This window comes from Ovis canadensis, chromosome 18, assembly GCF_042477335.2.
Source record: "Ovis canadensis isolate MfBH-ARS-UI-01 breed Bighorn chromosome 18, ARS-UI_OviCan_v2, whole genome shotgun sequence".
NCBI lineage: Eukaryota > Metazoa > Chordata > Mammalia > Artiodactyla > Bovidae > Ovis > Ovis canadensis.
The window spans coordinates 32334817-32354000 of NC_091262.1; the positions used below are offsets into that span (position 1 = coordinate 32334817).

General features: G+C 47.3%; 1 protein-coding gene and 1 pseudogene across 1 annotated transcript in view; one reads left to right on the forward strand and one right to left on the reverse strand.

The window, feature by feature from the left end:
- The window catches only part of LOC138423877 (myeloid-associated differentiation marker-like), a 60076-nt gene that overhangs the window by 31793 nt on the left and 9099 nt on the right, over positions 1-19184 (reverse strand). The gene's annotated exons all lie outside the window — the stretch shown is intronic.
- On the forward strand, positions 7861-11384 carry LOC138423882 (myeloid-associated differentiation marker-like; annotated as a pseudogene).

Consider the following 19184-nt stretch of genomic DNA (forward strand, 5'->3'; position numbering starts at 1 on the left):
TCCCCAGGGAGAAGCAGATGAAGCACAGCATCATCTGTCTTACCATGGCAGAAGTGTACTGGAAACAGGTGTCACGGTTGACAAGGATGCTATAAGTGAAAACAAGACTGACAGACCAGGAAGATCAACAGGCTCCCAAGCACATCTGGACCAGCAGGCACAAAGCAGGATGCAGCACCAGTCAGGGCACAGGTCCAGGCCGCTTTGGTGGCATAAAGCACAGAACTGATGCAGGAGAAGGCAGTGGCAGTGATGGCCTGGTTCCAGGTGGGACCCTGGAGCAAGAACTGAACATAGTTGATGGTGAAAATAACAAGGCAGCAAAAGGCAAAATAGAAGGCATAGTGGTAGAGAACATCATAGCAGGACAAGGGAAAGTGGGATTGGAGCCCACACAGCTCCACTATGAAGACGGTGAGGGTCCCACCGAAGCAGAAGCACCACAGGATCACAGACCAGTTAACTGCGCACTCACTCCAAGCGTCCATGCTGGCCACCAGCAAGGAGGGCACGCAGGTGGAGAGCAGCTGCCCCAGGTGCAGGAAGAAGCCCACAGTGGTCCTGGAGCCCAGGCCTGAGGAGGTTCTCATGGTGATGGTGACGGTCAGGCAGGTCACCCACGCTGGTGTTGTAATCTTGCTTATTTTACAATTAAATCTGTGAACTACACAGCTCTGGGTTTTGATGGGCTGGTTCAGTTTCATTTTGCCTGTTTTGTTCTGTTTCTTTGTTTTCATTTTTCCAGGAATATATGGCCACTCACACCCAGAGCAAACATGCTGATTTGGACAATGTAATGACCACAAACTCAGGTTCTCAGTCCACCAAGGCACCTTATGCTTAATGCAAAGTCTCCAAAACTAGAGGCACGACATACCCCAGCACGCAACCTGCAACCATTTCCTGTTTCTCTTGCGAAAATCCCAGCTGAGCCTTGTGGTGTTGGGCGTTGGTTACCACCTTCTCCCCTGGTTGCTGGCTTCCTGAAGATAAAGTTACTTTTCTTTCATCCAACACTTGCCCCTCTGTATTGGCTCTTCAGCAGACTAATCAGAGCCTGGTGACAGTCAGAGCCTTTGTGCAACCAGGCAGGGGTCAGTTCCCCTAACCTCTGCCCCTCTAGCTACACTTGGGTTGATGAGGGGGTTGCTGCTGGGAAGGTGGGGGAGGATCTACAGGTAAGTTTTACAGCTGCTAAACTCATTGTGCTCAGTCGTGTCCAACCCTGTGTGACCCCATAGACGGCAGCCCACCAGGCTCCCCCGTCCCTGGGATTCTCCAGGCAAGAACACTGGAGTAGGTTGCCATTTCCTTCTCCAATCAATGCATGAAAGTGAAAAGTGAAAGTGAAGTTGCTCAGTCGTGTCCGACCCTCAGCAACCCCATGGACTGCAGCCCTCCAGGCTCCTCCATCCATGGGATTTTCCAGGCAAGAGTACTGGAGTGGGGTGCCATTGCCTTCTCCACTAAACTCATTAGTTTCTGGAATTTCCCTATCCCTCCCCACTCATTGTGGACAGCCTGTTTTAAGTCTCTGTTGAGAGAAGGAAACTGGCTTCTGAAGGAGCAGCTGAGCTCCTGACTGAGTGAGTAGAGGGTTGTGCACCCCAGAGGCCCCCCATTCCTACCCATTTGGACATAATCATAACCCTTTGGAACTCAGACATAAAGAATCTGCCAGCAATGCAGGAAATGAGAGTTTGATTCCCGGACTGGGAAGATCCCCTGGAGAAAAGAATGGCAACCCACTCCAGCATTCTTGCTGGAGAATCCCATGGACAGGGGAGCCTGGCAGGCTACGGACCATGGAGTCACAAAGAGTGGGACGTGATTAAGCGACTAACGCCTTCACTTTGGACACCGCAGGAGTGGGAAGTGATTCGCTTGCCACTCTGCACTAGTCTCTCCCAGAGAATTAGTTTGTTCGTTTGTAATCTGCTCTAGGGGAGCAAGTGACGTGAAGTGCATTGGGGGGCGGGGAAGGGGTATCTTTATCCATCCTTTCTAGAAGTTCACTGGGATGCATCTTTGACAGATTGGCAAAACCAGAGCTGTAACCCTGTAACCAAGAAAAAGAGGTTTTTAAATTATAATACAGCCTGGCTCACATATGTTTCTGATTCTGAAAAGCAGTAGTTTCAGGTGGGTCTCTAAATTACTCCCCTATTTTGCAGTTAGAACTGATTTGTCAGAGATCTGATTAAGTGGAAGGACATTCCAGATTTGAGCCTTCCTGTTACTCATAATACAGATTTTTCCAACAAGGGCACTAAATTAATCGTACAAAAGGGAAACTAAAGTGTGAAAAGTCTGCACTCTTTACAGAGGAGTCTTTGCAGGTAAAGGAGGGAGAAGAGGGGCCAGCTTCTTAGGGAACTGAATCCACCCCAACCTCTGGGCTTGCTACCCCAATGCCCCAGGTAGAGATTGCCTGAGGTCTGTGCCCAGCTCCCTGAGTCTCTGGAAGAAGGAGGGGCCCTGGTGTGGGGGTGAGGCACAGCCTTAGCGTCACCACAGTGAGGAAGAAAGGGGGTCTGAAGTAGTCTCTCCCTTTAAGACCTACAGGTCACTCAGCTTGGCCTCAATGTATCCTCTAGGGTGGGTTAGGGTTGGATTTCCACTAAGACAGTTCTCTGCAGGAGGACAGGCCGGTGGCTATTATTGGACTTACACTGTTTTCAACCTCAGACCTACTAAACTGGACAATTGCCAGTCCTCTTTACAGAGATTATCCACAAAAAATGGTGGAAACGTTTATTATATTTTTCAACCCGCTGCCCATCATGGGCTGATGCACAGATGCGGGTGATGAGTGCGTTCACAGCAGAGGTGCAGCACTTTGTCCCAGGCAAGGCCCAGCATTCATCTCTCAATGTTTGGCCTCTTGAGGAATGAGCAAACAAGCCTGAGTTGGGTAACACACCTAAGCGGTCTCCAGAAGCTAAACGAGACAAAGAGGGACCTCCCCTGGGGCATGAGAGACAACACAGTCCTGCTGACACCTTGTTTCAAAACGCTGACATCTGGAAATGCGAGAGAACACATCTGCTGTTTTAAGCCACCAGGATTGTGATAATTCACTGCAGTAACCCTAGGAAATCAAGATGAATTTCCAAAAATAAAAAGTATATTTTTTGTCTTTTTTTTTAAGTTTTCAGAAAAGCTTGCTGGCCTCCTGCCCTAGAGCATGGTGGTCACATAGATCCCAGGACCCCTTGTTATTTCCTGTGTCCCCCAGTGTCTGAGGCTCACAGGGAAGGGTCCACTGATCTAGAGAAAGGTGGTCAGTCCAAATGTCCACAGGAACGAGGAGGGAAGGAAATAAGTAAAGGGGCTGGAGAGGACTAGGGCCCTTGGAGAAGACCAGCTGCACCTGTTGGGTGTGGTGGAAAAGCAAGCTGCCATGTGCATATTGTTTCATGTTTATAAGATGGAAAAAAAGATATAGATACTGCCTAAAACCATATTTGCATTATGTACATATGTTTCTACATATCATTGTAGAGCCTGTGAAATGTGTTGAAGGCTATACATGAGGTTGAGGACATGGATGGAAGGGTGGATGCTCGTGTGAGCAGGAGGAAGCCTGGCCATGCCTAAGAGGGGAAACCAGGATGTGGGAGATGATCGTACTCCTACTTTATATCAATTATACATGAGAAGGGACTTCCCAGGTGGTACTTGTGATAAAGAACGCATCTACCAATGCAGGAGACGTAAGAGATATAGGTTCAATCCTTGGTCAAGAAGATCCCCTGGAGGAGGGCAACACACTCCAGTATTTTTTTTTAATTTATTTATTACTCCAGTATTCTTGCCTAGAGAATCCCGTGGACAGAGGATCCTGGTGGGCTACAGTCCATAGGGTTGCAAAGACTCGGACACAGCTGAAGTAATTTAGCATGCATACATACATGAGAAGAAGTAAACCACACAAAGATATGAATGGAAAACAATACAGAAGTCATCACAGTACAAGCCACAATCCTTTTTTTCAAACCCTTTTTTCTAAGGGTCTGAAAGCACCTTATAAACAAACATATTAGTGTTTTTGCACTGAACCTTTGAACGTTCACACTAAGTGAAATAAAGACTCTAAATTTTCTCCTACCATCTTGTTGGGGCTTCTCCTTTCCCCTTGCACGTGGGGTATCTTTTTTGGTTGGAGCCAACATTCTCCTGCTGATGGTTGTTCAGCAATGCGTTGCCAGTTCTGGAGTTCTCACAGGAGAAAACAAGCGCACATGCTTCGACTCCACCATCTTGTTGTCGACACCTGGAATGGGCAAATTTAATTCAGATGAACATTAAATTTACTACTGTGGGCAAGAGTCCCTTAGAAGAAATAAAGTAGCCATCATAGTCAACAAAAGAGTCCAAAATGCCATACTTGGGTGCAATCTCTCTCTGTTCATTTACAAGGCAAACCATTCAATATCACTGGGATCCAAGTCTATGCCCCAACCACTAATGCCAAAGAAGCTGAAGTTGAACAGTTCTATGATGACCTACAAGAACTTTTAGAGCTAACACCGAAAAAAAAAAAAAAGATGTCATTTTCATCATAGGGGACTGGAATACAAAAGTAGGAAGTCAAGAGATACCTGGAGTAACAGACAAGTTTGGCCTTGAGGTACAAAATGAAGCAGGGCAAAGGCTAACAGACTTTTGCCAAGAGAACACACTGGTCATAGCAAACACTCTGCTCTTCCAACAACACAAGAGATGACTCTACGCATGGACATCTCCAGAGGGTCAATACAGAAATCAGATGGATTATATTGTTTGCAGCCAAAGATGGAGCAGGCCTATACACAGTCAGCAAAAATAAGACTGGGAGCTAATTGTGGTTCAGATCACGAACTCCTTATTGCCAAATTCAGACTTAAATTAATGAAAGTAGGGAAAACCGCTAGACCATTCAGATATGACCTAAATCAAATCCTTTATGATGATATAGTGGAAGTGACAAATAGATTCAAGGGGTTGGGTCTGATAGACAGAGTGCCTGATGAACTATGGACGGAAGTTCATGACATTGTACAGGAGGTAGTGATCAAGACCATCCCCAAAAAAAGAAATGCAAAAAGGCAAAATGATTGTCTGAAGAGGCCTTAGAAATAGCTGAGAAAAGAAAAGCTAAAGGCAAAGGAGAAAATGAAAGCTATACCCATCTGAATGCAGAATTCCAAAGAATAGCAAGGAGAGATAAGAAAGCCTTCCTCAGTGATAAGTGCAAAGAAATAGAGGAAAACAATAGAATGGGAAAGACTAGAGATCTCTTCAAGAATATTAGAGATACCAAGATGGGCACAATAAAAGACAGAAACTGTATGGACCTAACGAAAACAAGGTATTAAGAAGAGGTGACAAGAATACACAGAAGAACTATACAATAAAAGAACTTAATGACCCAGATAATCATGACGGTGTGATCTGCTGGCGACGGAATGAAATACCAACACTGCAGAGCGGTTTGAATCTTTATATTTTAACACTTGCTTCTTACAGCTGCTTTATTTTATATCCCTTGCACAACAACCTACAGGGCAAGTTGCCAAGCACTATGATTCAGTGACTATACAGTGCGCAGGTGCAGGGCGAGATAACCTTTACCTTGACTTATTTACTGCAGCTAAGACTTTGTTTTGGGGAACTTCCTTATCAACTTAGAATCCGTTTTGTCCCTGGGTCCGTTCCTTTTGAGGAATCAGAGAAACATCCTTGTGTGCAAGAAATGTTCTTTTCCCACGGGAACAAACAGGATTCTTAGCTGAACATCTCGTTTGCAAGAATGTTCAGCCCTGGTTGACAGTCTCGTTTGCAAGCACTTCTCAACCTTCCTTATACCTAGTTCCCTACACTGGGCAGAACATCTCGTTTGCAAGAATGTTCAACCCTGGTTGAGAGTCTCGTTTACAAGCACTTCTCAACCTTCTTTATACCTTGTTCCCTACAGTGATCACTCACCTAGGGCCAGACATCCTGGAGTCCATAGTCAAGTGGGCCTTAGGGAGCATCACTACAAACAAAGCAAGTGAAAGTGATAGAATTCCAACTGAGCTATTTCAAGTCCTAAAAGGTGATTCTGTTAAAGTACTGCACTCAATATGCCAGCAAATTTGGAAAACTCAAAAGTGGCCACAGGACTGGAAAAGGTCAGTTTTCATTCCAATCCCAAAGAAAGGAAATTCCAAAGGATGTTTAAACTACCATACAATTGCATGCATCTCACACACTAGCAAAGTAATGCACAAAATTCTCCAAGCCAGGGTTCAACAGTATGTAAACTAAGAACTCCCAGATGTACAAGCTAGATTTAGAAAAGGCAGAGAAACCACTCTTGTGGTTTCAAATTGCCAACATCCATTGGATCATCAACAAAGCAAGAGAGTTCCAGAAAAACATCTGCTTTTTTGACTATGCCAAAGCCTTTGACTGTGTGGATCACAACAAACTGTGGAAAATTCTGAAAGAGATGGGAATACCAGACCACCTTACCTGCCTCCTGAGAAATCTGCATGCAGGTCAAGAAAGAACAGTTAGAACTGGACGTGGAACAATGAACTGGTTCCAAATTGAGAAAGGAGTACGTCAAGGCTGTATATTATTTAACTTATATGCTGAGCACGTCATGTGAAATGCTGGGCTGGATGAAGCACAAGCTGGAATCAAGATTGCTGGGAGAAATATCAATAACCTCAGATATGCAGATGATACCACCCTTATGGCAGAAAGTGAAGAAGAGCTAAAAAGCCTCTTGATGAATGTAAAAGGGGAGAGTGAAAAAGTTGGCTTAAAACTCAACATTCAGAAAACTAAGATCATGTTATCTGGTCTCATCACTTCATGGAAAATAGATGGGGAAACAAAGGAAACAGTGACAGACTTTATTTTCTTGGGCTCCAAAACCACTGCAGATGTTGACTGCAGCCATGAAATTAAAAGCCACTTGTTCCTTGGAAGAAAAGCTATGACAAACCTAGACAGAGCATTAAAAAGCAGAGACATTACTTTGCTGACAAAGGTCCATATGGTCAAAGCTATGGTTTTCCCAGTAGTCATGTACGAATGTGAGAGTTGGACTATATACAAAGCTGAGCGCCAAAGAATTGATGCATTTGAACTGTGGTGTTGGAGAAGACTCTTGAGAGTCCCTTAGACTGCAAGGATTTCAAACCAGTCAGTCTTAAAGGAAGTCAGTACTGAATATTCATTGGAAGGACTGATGCTGAAGCTGAAACTCCAATACTTTGGCCACCTGATGCGAAGAACTGACTCATTTGAAAAGACCCTGATGCTGGGAAAGATTGAAGGTGGGAGAGAAGGGGATGATAGAGGATGAGATGATTTGATGGCATCTCAGACTCTATGGCCATAAGTTTAAGCAAGCTCCGGGAGTTGGTGATGGACAGGGAGGCCTGGCGCGCTGCAGTCCATGGGGTCACAAAGAGTCGGACACGACTGAGCGACTGAATTGAACTGAACTGATAAATTTTTTCATGTCTGTTCAGGTAGATTCTCTAGCCAAAGGGGTTTATAAAAGTTCTTCTTTTCTTTTTGGAGCCTTAAAATGTTGGGATTGTGGACAAGGGCCACATTCCACTGTATCTCCAAAAATAATGGCACACAGCCAAAGAGATAAAAAGTCTTTATGGCTTGAGGCAAAACCGACTGGGCTGTGAGGTTTGGAATGGGATAGTCTTATCACAAGGTCAAGGGCGATGGGTGGGGAATATAATTCTGGAGCGGCAGTGCTGTTGCCCAAGTGATTGAGTTATTGGTTTTAACTCCACAGATCCTGAGCATCAGCAGTCACAGGCCCCTGAGACTTTTCCAGGCATCTGATTTAATCCGCCTCCAGAGTGTACGTTGGCTGCTGGGTCCTCAGTGAAGACCACTGCCATACTGGTGACGGTGACTTGCCTGACCATCCCAATACCATGTCCACCGGTAGGACATCCCCAGACAAGTGCGGCTTGTACATGGTGTTCAGCTGCCTCTGCATGCCACAGCTGGTCTGCATCATCTCGGCCTTCTTCCTAGTGCTTGACATGGGGATTCGGTGGGGGGGACATATGTAGCCAGATCATGTTCAGCTGGTGCTTCTGCATCGTCGGTACCTTCAGCATTGTCATACTGGAATTATATAGGTTCCCGGCCGACTTTCCTTTCTGCTGGTACAACTTCTCCATCACCTATGCCTCCTACGCTGCCCTCATCTGCTTCTCGGCCTCCATCTTCTACCCCATCACCGACATCAAGTTCTTGCCTTATGATGCCAGCTGATACCGGGCCATCGCCACCACGTTGTTCTCCTGCACCGCACGTGTGGTTTATGTCATGGAAGTGGCCTGCGTATGGGAACGCTACAAGCTCAAGGAGATCCCCTGCCATGTGCACACCATGCCAGGCCTGCTGAAGGTGCTGGAGACCTTTGTGGCCTGTGTTATCTTTGTCTTCATCAGCAACACTTCCCTGTACATGGACCAGCCGGCCCTGGAGCGGTGCATGGCCGTGTACTCCATCCGCTTCATCCTGGCAGTTGTGGCCATGCTGATGGACCGGGAAGAGTGGGCGAACAGGCTGCCCATCTCCTTCCCCGTTTTTCATCTGGGACTGACCTTGCTGTCTATCCTCCTCCAGTTCACTGCTCTGGTTCTCTGGCTGCTCTACCAGTTTGATGAGAAGTATGGCGGGCAGCCCCAGCAGTCCAGCGATGTGAACTGCATTGACAGAACTACCAACGGCATGTGGGCCTGGGAGCAGTGCCTGGCTGTGGCTGTCCTGACGGCCACCAACCTGCTGACTTACACGGCCGACCTGGGGTACTAGGCCCACCAGGTTTCTGTAGGGACTGGGAGTCAACCCACAGACTCCTGATCCTCTCTGCTCACAGGACATTTCTACTGAGCTCTGACGTCCTCTGATGCCCTCTTCCTGGCTCTCTCTCCCTTCTCACATCCCTCCCCGTTCATCTCACTCTCGTTTCTGTTTCCTTCCCTCCTTCTGCTCTGTCTCCTTCCTGTCTTATGTGATAGCCCTATTCTCTTTTGCCTCTTTCTCTTGCTTCACTCATCTTTTCTACATTTTCTGCCTTTACCCCCATTCTGACTGTCTTTGTTTTCTCACCTTCTGTGTCCTGACCACCTCTTCCCATCTTCCTTCTTCTGATCTGTCAGGACCTGAGACTCCTTCCTCCTCTGCCCACCACCCCCTCCCACCTCCTACGGTGCTGACTCCACATCACACAGCCCCCTGTGCAGCGGTCTCACCCTGGGCCTCCAGAGGGGCCTCCTTGCCAAAGGATGCCTGTCCACCTGGGGGTGCCTTAGTTGGTAATTGTGTGTTTTTTTGGAGAGTGAAGGTGAGTGGTAAGTCACTGGACACTCTCTCCCAGTGGAGCACTGGAGGGTGGTGTACAATGTGCCTCCCATTTAAATTTAAAAAAAAAGTCTCTGGAGATCAGTAATTCCCACTTGGCAGGATATTTAATGCATAGACCCTGGGCCCCTGGGCCCCACCTGGTACTCAGCCCCACCTGAGAGTGGCTCCAGAATTTTTGCAGGCTCACTAAACACCCACTCCCTAGAGGGCATCTTGGAGGAAGCCAGGGGTCAATAACTTCCATCCCAGCTATGCTCTGGGGAATCACAAAAGGAGCTGGTGAAGAACCCTAGGGTTGTATTGGTGAGGGGCAGCGATGTGGCCCTCCTGCCTCAGTGATCGAAACTGAAGTCTTGCCTCTGCAGGGAGAAGAGCATGGACCCACCAGCCTTAAAGTGATGTTAGCCCGCTTTTTTTTTTTTCTGTTCTCATCTTTTTTCTGATTGGGAGGGCAAAAATTACTGGGTGACCCTGTTCTTAAAGGAGAAGCTTCTTCTCAAGTTTTCTTGGGCAGGTTGCTTGGAGAGGGGAAGGAGTTGCTGTTCCCATCGTCAAAAGAACTGCATTGCTTGAGTGTGCAGTGACACACAGTTCTTTTTTTTTTTATAAAGAATTTTTTTAAATTATTTATTGATTGTGTTTTCGCTGTGCTGAGACTTCGCTGTTGTGAGTGGGCTTTCTCTAGTTGCAGAGCACTGACTATAGTGTACACAGGTGTCAGTAGTTGTGGCACACAGGTTTAGTCACTCTGCTGCGTGTGGGAGTCTCCTGGACCAGGGATGTGCCCTGCACTGGCCAGTGTACTCTACCCACTGCGCCACCAGGGGAGGCCGCACGTGTGCTTCTGTGTGCTGGTTGCTTTCTGCTGCTGCTTCCTGATTCTCTGGGACTCAGGCATAATGCAATCTATAAAATGCATACAATATTTTTTTTTAATCCCAGAGCTTTTGGTTCCCATCAGCCCCTGCTGTCAATCATTGAGAATAACATTGTTCCTTCTTCCACATTCATAATGTAGCTTTTTAACCTCATTATAAAAGTGAAAGAAAAAGACAAAGACAAAACACTCCAGAACCAAATCCACATACTCTAATTGCGCCCAATTTGTCTAGAGCTCAGGAGGTCCTAGCCAATTCCCACCCTCACCAAAGCTAGGTCCCTGGGAGCCCCTCCCACTGACTCCCAGCCACAACTGGACCAGAGCCTGGGAGTGTGGCCCAGCCTGTGACACAAGAGGCTGGGCTCCACCCCAGTGCCAGCATCTTTTCCTCTAACTCTTAAAGGGGCCGTGACAGCACTTGGATGCCTCTCCAGGACAGTGTGGGCCTGTGTGTATGCTCAGGGCAGGTAAGTGTGTGTGCACGTGTGTGTGACCATGTGCTTCCCTGCATCGAGACCACAGCCCTTTACAGTAACCGGTGGCTGTGAAGGCCCCTCAATCTCCCGTCCTCAACCACAAAGCCTCCAGCTCAGCATCCTGGAGTCACCAGGGCCAGGGGAGCCAGGCAAGCAGAGCTGTGGGGGAGGGGAGGGGAAGGACCCCCTCTGCTGCCCCTCACTCGTGTACCGGGATGAAGCGTGTGATCTTCACCCAGAGGCAGGTGGGGTGGAGGGAGAAGGCTCCTAGGAGGCCGTCCACATCACGGGGAAATCCTAAGAAGGACTGAAATAAAATTTGTATTTTAAAGCAAGATAAGAAAAATTTAAAAATAAAAATTTTCTGTCTTTTTCGGCCTCTTCCCTCCATTCTAGTATGCTTTGTGCATCTGTATTATGCGTTAACCAGCCCTTATCAAGGGCAGAAATACCCACTCAAACGTAAAGTTGAGTTTCTCTGGTGCACGCATGTAACTCCTTAGAAGATACTACTACTTACTTATTTAGGACCTTATTAATGTCACTAGCCATGTTACTTATTCTGCTTATTTTATAAGACTCTTGTTTCTTGCATTAACAAATGAGTGAGTGAGCCTATAATAAACAATCATGATGACCAAGTGACTTGAAATGATTGATCTGATGTAAAGTTCTAATAGTATGACTCTGGATACAGAAAGGAAAGATGCAACACGAGGGAGCCATTTCCTGGAGCTGACATACTAGTAAGGCAGGTGGTCCAGAGGATTTGGCCCACCAGGAATGGGTGAGTAACAGCTCATTCGTGACCTAACAACAAAATCCTGGATTGGTTTTGGAATGAGCATTTCTAGAACCCTGGGACAAATTAGCCAAAAAAAGCCTCCCAAACCTTGTTTGAAATTAAGATCAAAAGGAAGGGAATTGTGCAGTAAAAAATGTCACCTACCACCCAGCTGCACAAGAATCAAGTCATTAGCCACTGTGGTCACTGACCTACAGTCGATCCTGGAAGGAATTCAGGGGGGAAACTCAGGATGAGGCATTTTGTGCTCTGGGAAAACCAGGAGAACCTGCACTCAGATAGTGATAGTTTTTTTAGGAGAAATTTTTATGAACTCTGTTCTTGCTTCTTCTCATACTTAGAAAAGCATGAAAGCCATTAGCTAAAGTATTTTTCCTCAGGAAGAGCAGTAAGCCTCTACCAAGCCATGTGCTTATTTCCATGTTCCCCTTCCCTCAAATCACATACATACTAGTCTCCTGCCTTATGTCTTCAGAATAATTCCCATTGTTTCCTGAAAAACTGGGACCTGGGTTATAGTTGTCAGGTTGGCTTGAATAAAGTTTTCGGCTTCTTTCTTACATTGACTAGTGATTATTTTTTTTTTTTTCATTGAGGAAAGCAAGTGTGCATTTATCCCTGTAAGTCTAGGTACAGGATTTTCACATTCTTCTATTTTCCTAAATCAAATTGAAAACAACCCTGGGACCTCACTTCCCAGGAAGATGAAGGTGCCTCTGTGCTTTAGTAAAAGAATTGCCCAGGGTGGGCTCACCTGAGGGCCTCACTGTCCAAGCCTCATGGTTCATGAGGGCGGCTGCTCCATCCCCCCTGCTGAGGGGTTAAGTGTCATTTGTCACAGTTCCAAAGCTGATCCAGTCCCCTCACTGTGGAGCTCAAAAGAGAGTGTAAAAGTCCTCTGCTTAGTCCAACCCTCTCATCATAGAGGAGGAGCAGCTGGACCCCAGAGAGGGGCAGGAATTGTCCAGAGTCACTCTGTGTGTGGCAGAGTCAGAGTCAGGACCCAGGTGTCCTGTCCCCAGGCTGGCTGTCTGTCCACGGCCCCACGCTGCTTGTGACAAGTGTGGCGGCAGCATCCTCCAGGCTGGGATTCTGCCCCGTCCACCCTCGTTCTGTACAAACCTGCCCCATGCCCTGAGGAGGGCACTCACTGCTGCTGAGTCAGTTTCCTCATCTGCTGGAGGGGGGAGGGGTGCCAGAGACCCCTGGTCCTTCCCAGCCCCCCTCTTCCCAGGGCCCCTGGACTTGCCAGTCTTGGAGACTCAGACGAGATGGAAGCCCCTGTACCTTCCCCATGACCATGCTTCCTCCACTGAGAGCTGGCTGTGCAGGAGGCTTGGAGCTCAAGATGGGGCTGGTGCCACAGCACATGCTACCCTCTGCGTCCTGATGCTCGATCACCTCAGCACCTACCTGGGAGGTAAGGAGGCTTCCCTAGCTTTTACCTCCCCTGGGGACATCCAAACCCCAGAGACAAAGCCAGAGGTCGAGTTAGAGATTTCCTTCGGGAAAGGTTTTCCTTTGGGAATCCTGGTTCCTGTCCTTTTGAGGAAGCTTGAAGCCCTGGAAGGAACTAGGGACTAGGAGTCAGGGAGCTTGGGGTCACCCTCCAGCCCAGGCCGCAGCAAATACATCCCCAAATACATCTTATGGATGAGGGGCCTGGTGCCATTCGCTGAGTTTTAAGACATTCCTTTCTTTCATTAACAGACTGCTAGTGACTATATAACACCCAGCTAAAAATTAGCAGGGGGGCACTCTTTCTGCCCCCTTCTGATACGTATGTCAGAAGCTTTCTCTATCTCTTTTGTACTTTAATAAAGCTTTGTTACACAAAAGCTCTGAGCGATCAAGCCTCACCTCTGGCCCCGGATTGAATTCTCCTCCTCCGGCCAAGAATCCCAGCGTCTTTTCCTGGTTCAGCAACAACCTCTCACCAAGGGCTCTCCCTGGTGGCCACTCACAGCCAAGCGGGCAGCCCCACCCAACCCAACAGCTTCCAAAGTTCATTAAAATAATAATAATAACAACAACAGAGGTCATGACCCCAAACCCTAGAGCCAGAGCAGGAGAGAACCCTGAGAGACCAGGCTATACATCCCCATTCTCCCAGACCTGGTTCCCAGGTGGTACCACCTACATCACCTGGTTCAGTGGTACAAATAGCAAGCATTGCTGTTGTAAAGCAGCACCCCCTCCCCCTGCACCCGAGTGAAAAGCACAGTAGTTTGGTGTCATGAAAGTGAAAATGAAACTGTTAGTCATTCGGTTGTGTCTGACTCATTGCGACCCCATAGACTGTAGTTTGCCAGGCTCCTGTGTCCATGGAATTCTCTCAGCAAGAATACTGAAGTGAGTTCCGATTTCCTTCTCCAAAGTTTGAACTTGGATTTCAATCCCTTGGGTTCTTAACCTCACCTGGAGCCCCTCATACCTGCAGTGGGCTATTTAGGACATGTCCTGCAGGGCTATGTCCTCTCTCTGCATGAACAGGCAGCCCAGGGAGATGGTAGGGGTGAGGCTGGACCGGTGGCCAGAGTCCCCTTGGAGGTGCTCAGCCCTTAGGTCAGTGGCTCATCCGTGGCTGCACAGCACAGTAGCCTGATGTAGGCAGCACTCCTCAGACATGAGCTCTGTGCCTCCTGCACAGCCAGCTCTCAATGCGGGAAGTGCTGACACGTGGGAAGCACAGGCTGATGCTCTAGAGAGACCCCAGTCAGCCCGCCTGACTCCAGGTCTACCTCTGTGAGTTCAGGGTCCTGTCCATCAAAGGGTTGAGGAGGGGGCTGAGGTCCCCCATAGGCAGGGTGCCCAGCACCAGGCTGGGGGTGGTGGGGACCCATGAACAGCACCATCACCCCTGTTCCTAATAAAAGCAGAGCCACCCCTGCTGCCCCTCTGGACCCCTGACCTAGCTGGGTCCCCACACACCTGGGGCTGATGCTGCAAATGCTGGGTTTTTTCGCCGAGGTCGTGATAGGAGGCATGGGAGGTGATGTTTGTTGAGGGGCTGATTTGTGACTGGTTCTCGGCTCCGTGCTTCACACATGTCATCTTTCACGGTCCTCCAGTGACCCCAGCCTGGCTCTTGAGCCCCTGCTCTATCCTCCCCGCAGACCACTGGGAGCAATTCCTCAGAGAGCAGACCTGGGACAACTCAGGAGCCCTACTGTCACCTATGGCTCTACTCATATCTGGGCAACTCCTGCCTCAGTCGTCTCCTCTGTGAAATGGGGATAATAGTCCCAACTCTGTAGCCACCATGGAAACAAGTGGGCTCATGCTGAACTCTGCTCCAGCCTGTTCAGGCATCCGCATGGAGGACACTGCCTCCTGCCCTTCTGCCCTCAGTTCTGAAAAGAGCAGGTCAGGGTCCATCCCAGGCAACAGGGAGAAGGGAGAGCTGTGCTTCTCAACACCCTTCGCCTTTCGGTCTCCTCTTCCCAAGCCCTTTAGCTGCCGCACTCTGCTTCTCCAGGTTAGTTCCCCAGCCCCTCTTCTCACCATCCGCCCCCCATCTTCTTTCTGCTCCGTTGCTTCTGCCATCCTGTCCTGGGCCAGGAGAAGGATGCGCGTTCCCATGTTGTCCTTCATCTCGGCTCACAGAACACCTGCCCTTGTGCCCTTCTCAAGCCCTCGACATCCACGGTCTGCTGCAGGGCAGGAGGCTCCATGAGTGACTCTGCTGTCCTGGGTGGTAGGAACCAGTCCCTGGAGACCAGGATAGACCCAGCAGGATGGCAGCTGGAGGAGAGGAAGGAGGAACAGCCTGTGGGGAGTCTCCAGTGTGTGGGGGGGAGAGGAGGGCATCTGGCATGGCAGTCCTGGCTGGGATGTGCTGTCACCTGAGCCTGTGGGAAGACATTTGTGCATCCCCTCCTGCCCCAAGAGGGCTGCATGTGAACCTAGAAATGGGGAGAATGATGAGCGTGGTCAGGACCTCTGCTCCAAGGCTCACCACCCCCAATGCCTAAGCGGCTGATCCAGGAACAAGCGAGTGACCCCAGCTTGGTGCTTGTCAGGACTGAGAATGCAGGCTGCATTGGGCAGGTGCCTCTCAGCCCAGCTGATGGTGCCTGTGAAGAAATGCTGGCCCATGGGAATACGTTCAGGGCTGTGTCTGGACCACAGGACACCAGGTTGAGCCCTGAGCCCTAGCCCACCTGCCCCCTGCCACCTGACTCCTTTCACCTGGGCCATGGACCCTGGCCCGGATGTGCCCAAGGACAGAGGAGTCTTTGTCTGGAAAGCACTGCTTGGATGGTTGAGTCTCTGGTTTATACACACATGGCTTTCCCCACTGAAGTTTCCAGCCGGGATAAATCCAGCGTCACTTCCACATGGTGACCTGTCCCCCCTCTTCACCTCATCCTCATGTCTCCATCTCAACCCTGAGTTCTTGACTGTTCAGGTTACAAGGCCCCAGTTTCTTCAATACTTTCCCCTTATGTGGAACTTGATCCCATTTCCTTCTGCCCCACCACCCACCCCAGTATTGGCCTCCTCCTCCCTTCTCTGCTCACTTTAATTTAGTCACATCTGCAAAGATCTTTTTTTTTTCTTTCCCAAATAAATACATTCACAGAATATGGGAGTTCACAAGGTTATCTCTCCAAGAAATATTTTTCCAGCCTACCAGAGGGACTGATTGTTTTTAAGGAAATAGGTATTTTTAGACTATTTCCCAAGGGGAAATTCAATAAGAAATTAACAAGAGCAGAAAAGAAATTGCTAGATAAAAATGAAACTGACCTGAATCAACCTGTAGAATTTTTAGTGGACTGTTTCAGGAAAGTTGGTAGGCCAACTTTGTGTCAAAACCTTATTTTCTGTTATTCCCTTATCACCTCGATTAGCAAAAACACTGAAATATCTGTGTAGATTGTGTAAAGTTCAAGTGTGGCAAGGAAACAATGTGGGAAAATATACTTTAGGTAAATGTAAATTAACTAAAGCCCAGACTGCAAACTTAGATTCTGAGAAACAGAATTTGGGGTAATAAACATCACAAGGGACAAGGAAATAGTTTATGAATTGAGAAAGTGAACAAGGAGACATAACAAGCCCAAACATATATGCATATAACTATATGGCCTTGGAATATAGGAAGCAGGGCAGTCAAGCAGAACTTTTAAAAATATTTATTTATTCACTTCTTTGGCCTCATTGGGTCTTCGCTGCATCACGTGGGATCTTTGGCTGTGGTGCATGGAGTCTCTAGTTGATGCATGTGGGCTCAGTAGTTATGGCATGCAGGCTTAGTTGCTTTGAGACATGTGGAATCTTACTTCCCCAACCAGGGATTGAACCCACATTCCCTGCATTGCAAGGTAGATTCTTAATCACTGGACCATCAGGGAAGGCCCCAGTAGAACTTTCTGCAATGATAGAAATATTCTATACCTGCCTTGTTCAATACAGTAGCCTCTAACAACATGTAGGTAAATGGTGCTTGAAATGTGGCTGGTAGGACTGAGGACTTCCATGTTTCAATCTATTTAATTTTATTTAGTTTAAAATTAGGGGACTTCCTCGTGGCTAAGACTCTGCTGTTCCACTGCAGGCAGCACAGGTTCAGTCCCTGTTTGGGAACTAAGATCCCACATGCTGCACAGCGTGGCTAAAATAAATGAATAAATTAAAGGATATGATTTAAAAAATTAAATAGCCGATGCATCTACTGTCCAATATACTGTGCAGAAGAATTGGGTTCATGAAGTAAGTAACTCTGAAGCGATAATCACAAGTTTCTTCCCATTAATAATCTTTACCCTCTTTCTCTTTATTTCCTGTTCTGACTCCAAAAAAGTTGGACCATTCAGACTGTTTGATAACAAGCTAACATATTTACTATTTATCTAAATGATTTCATACGCTGTCACCATGCTTCACATTTTATCATGTTGTGGACATTAAAAAATATTTTCCCCCTTTGGACCTTGAGTCAGTATTTGGATGTTCCTTTGGGTTGAAGTCAAGCAATAGTAAATGGCCTTTTGCAAACTTATCATCTAGGTTCCCTTGACCCTTGGCTCCTCTCCAACTGTGACCCTCTCTTTCCCCTCACAGACACTAGCTGCCCCAGGAGAAACCTATATTTACTGTCTTTCCTTCTCTTTCTCTGTCTCCAATGCACTGGCTTCTGTCCTGAGAACTTCATGAAAAAGACCTAAGCAAGGCTGTCAATGACTTTCAAATGGTCACATCCAGTGGACACTTTTCAGTGCTTATTTCATGTGATCTCTGCAGTATCTAACCAAAAGTTTATGTTTAAATTTCTCTTGTCTTTCGCCGGGGTCCAGCCCCCACAGGATCCAGGGAAACCCAAAGGAGAAACGGTGTAGGTGATTGATTTAGGGAGAGATAAGGAAAGAATGTTGAAGATAAGAAAACAGAGGAGAGAAAGAGGCTGATATTCCTTGGTTTACATAGAAAGCCAATAAAACTCCGAGACAAGAAGTCTGCCCTGTTCACGGAGGCCACAGGTGCCCTCCCGGTCTCCAGAGGGAGTGAAGACGCAGAACGGCTTCGTTCAGGTGTTAGAAACCCGGGCAGATAAGTGAACGCAGGGAGCCCCTATGCTCCAAGAGATCAGCCTGAAAAAGAGAGAGAGGGAGAAAGAGGAAAAAAAAGAAGAAAAAACACTGGGTGACCAAGCTGTTTCGATGAGAGAGGCCCAAAAGCTTTATTTTTCAAAAGGTACTTTTATACCTTGCCTTATACATAGAGGGAAATGAAAGATGCAAGGTCATACAGAGTCAGCCCAAACATTCCAGCAGTTTTGCCCTTATCGAAACCAGGATTTTTCTGCATACCTTTCCCACAAATGATGTTGTGTAGGTATCTTCTGGCCTTGGAGGCCTGTGAACATTTTATGACCCTCTTTTGATAAAGGCTGCTCAACCAGAAAACTTATTTTCCCTCAAAGTATTTTTTCTTTATATTTCTAATCTATGTCAGCCTCAGAAAATGCCAAACAGAGTTACATTTCACAGAGCAAAGGTGCAGTGAGTTACAAGAAAGAACCACTTAGCTCAAAGATCTAATATGGTTAAATTCAAGGTTACACTTGTTTTTCTTACATTCTCACTATGTTAACTGATGCATTCCCAGGTGCACAGTGGATAAGAGATATGGAACTTAGCAACAAGGATTAGCCCAATAATGAAATCCTACATCAGCACAAGCGCTACTCTAATAACTTTTAACTCTTTCAAAGGCTCTATGTTTTAGGCTTTCTGTGCCTCTCACAGTTGGGAGGCTGTAAATAATCACATGCGTAGCTGTAAGAGTCTGGATATACCTGCCAAGCAAGCTAGAATGCTAACAGAGGGGGTTTGATTTGAAATATTCCTCTCATGTCCAGGAGACTTCTTAGCTATAGCCCTAAGTTGATTTTCTCCAAAGAAAGGTGGTCAGAGTTAGCCCCCTATTAATGTCAGAGGAGTTGGTGAAAGTCATGAAATAGTAAAACAGACAGATTCTGGTTTTGGGGTAGATGCTCGAGAAAGCCTAGGGAGCCCCTTGAGTTCTGAAGCCTTGCTTAACAGTTCTCTTCCACATGAACTTTGTCATGGGTGGGATCTCTCGTGACGGCTCCCAGCAGTCTTTCCTTAAAATGTTAATTTTATTTCAG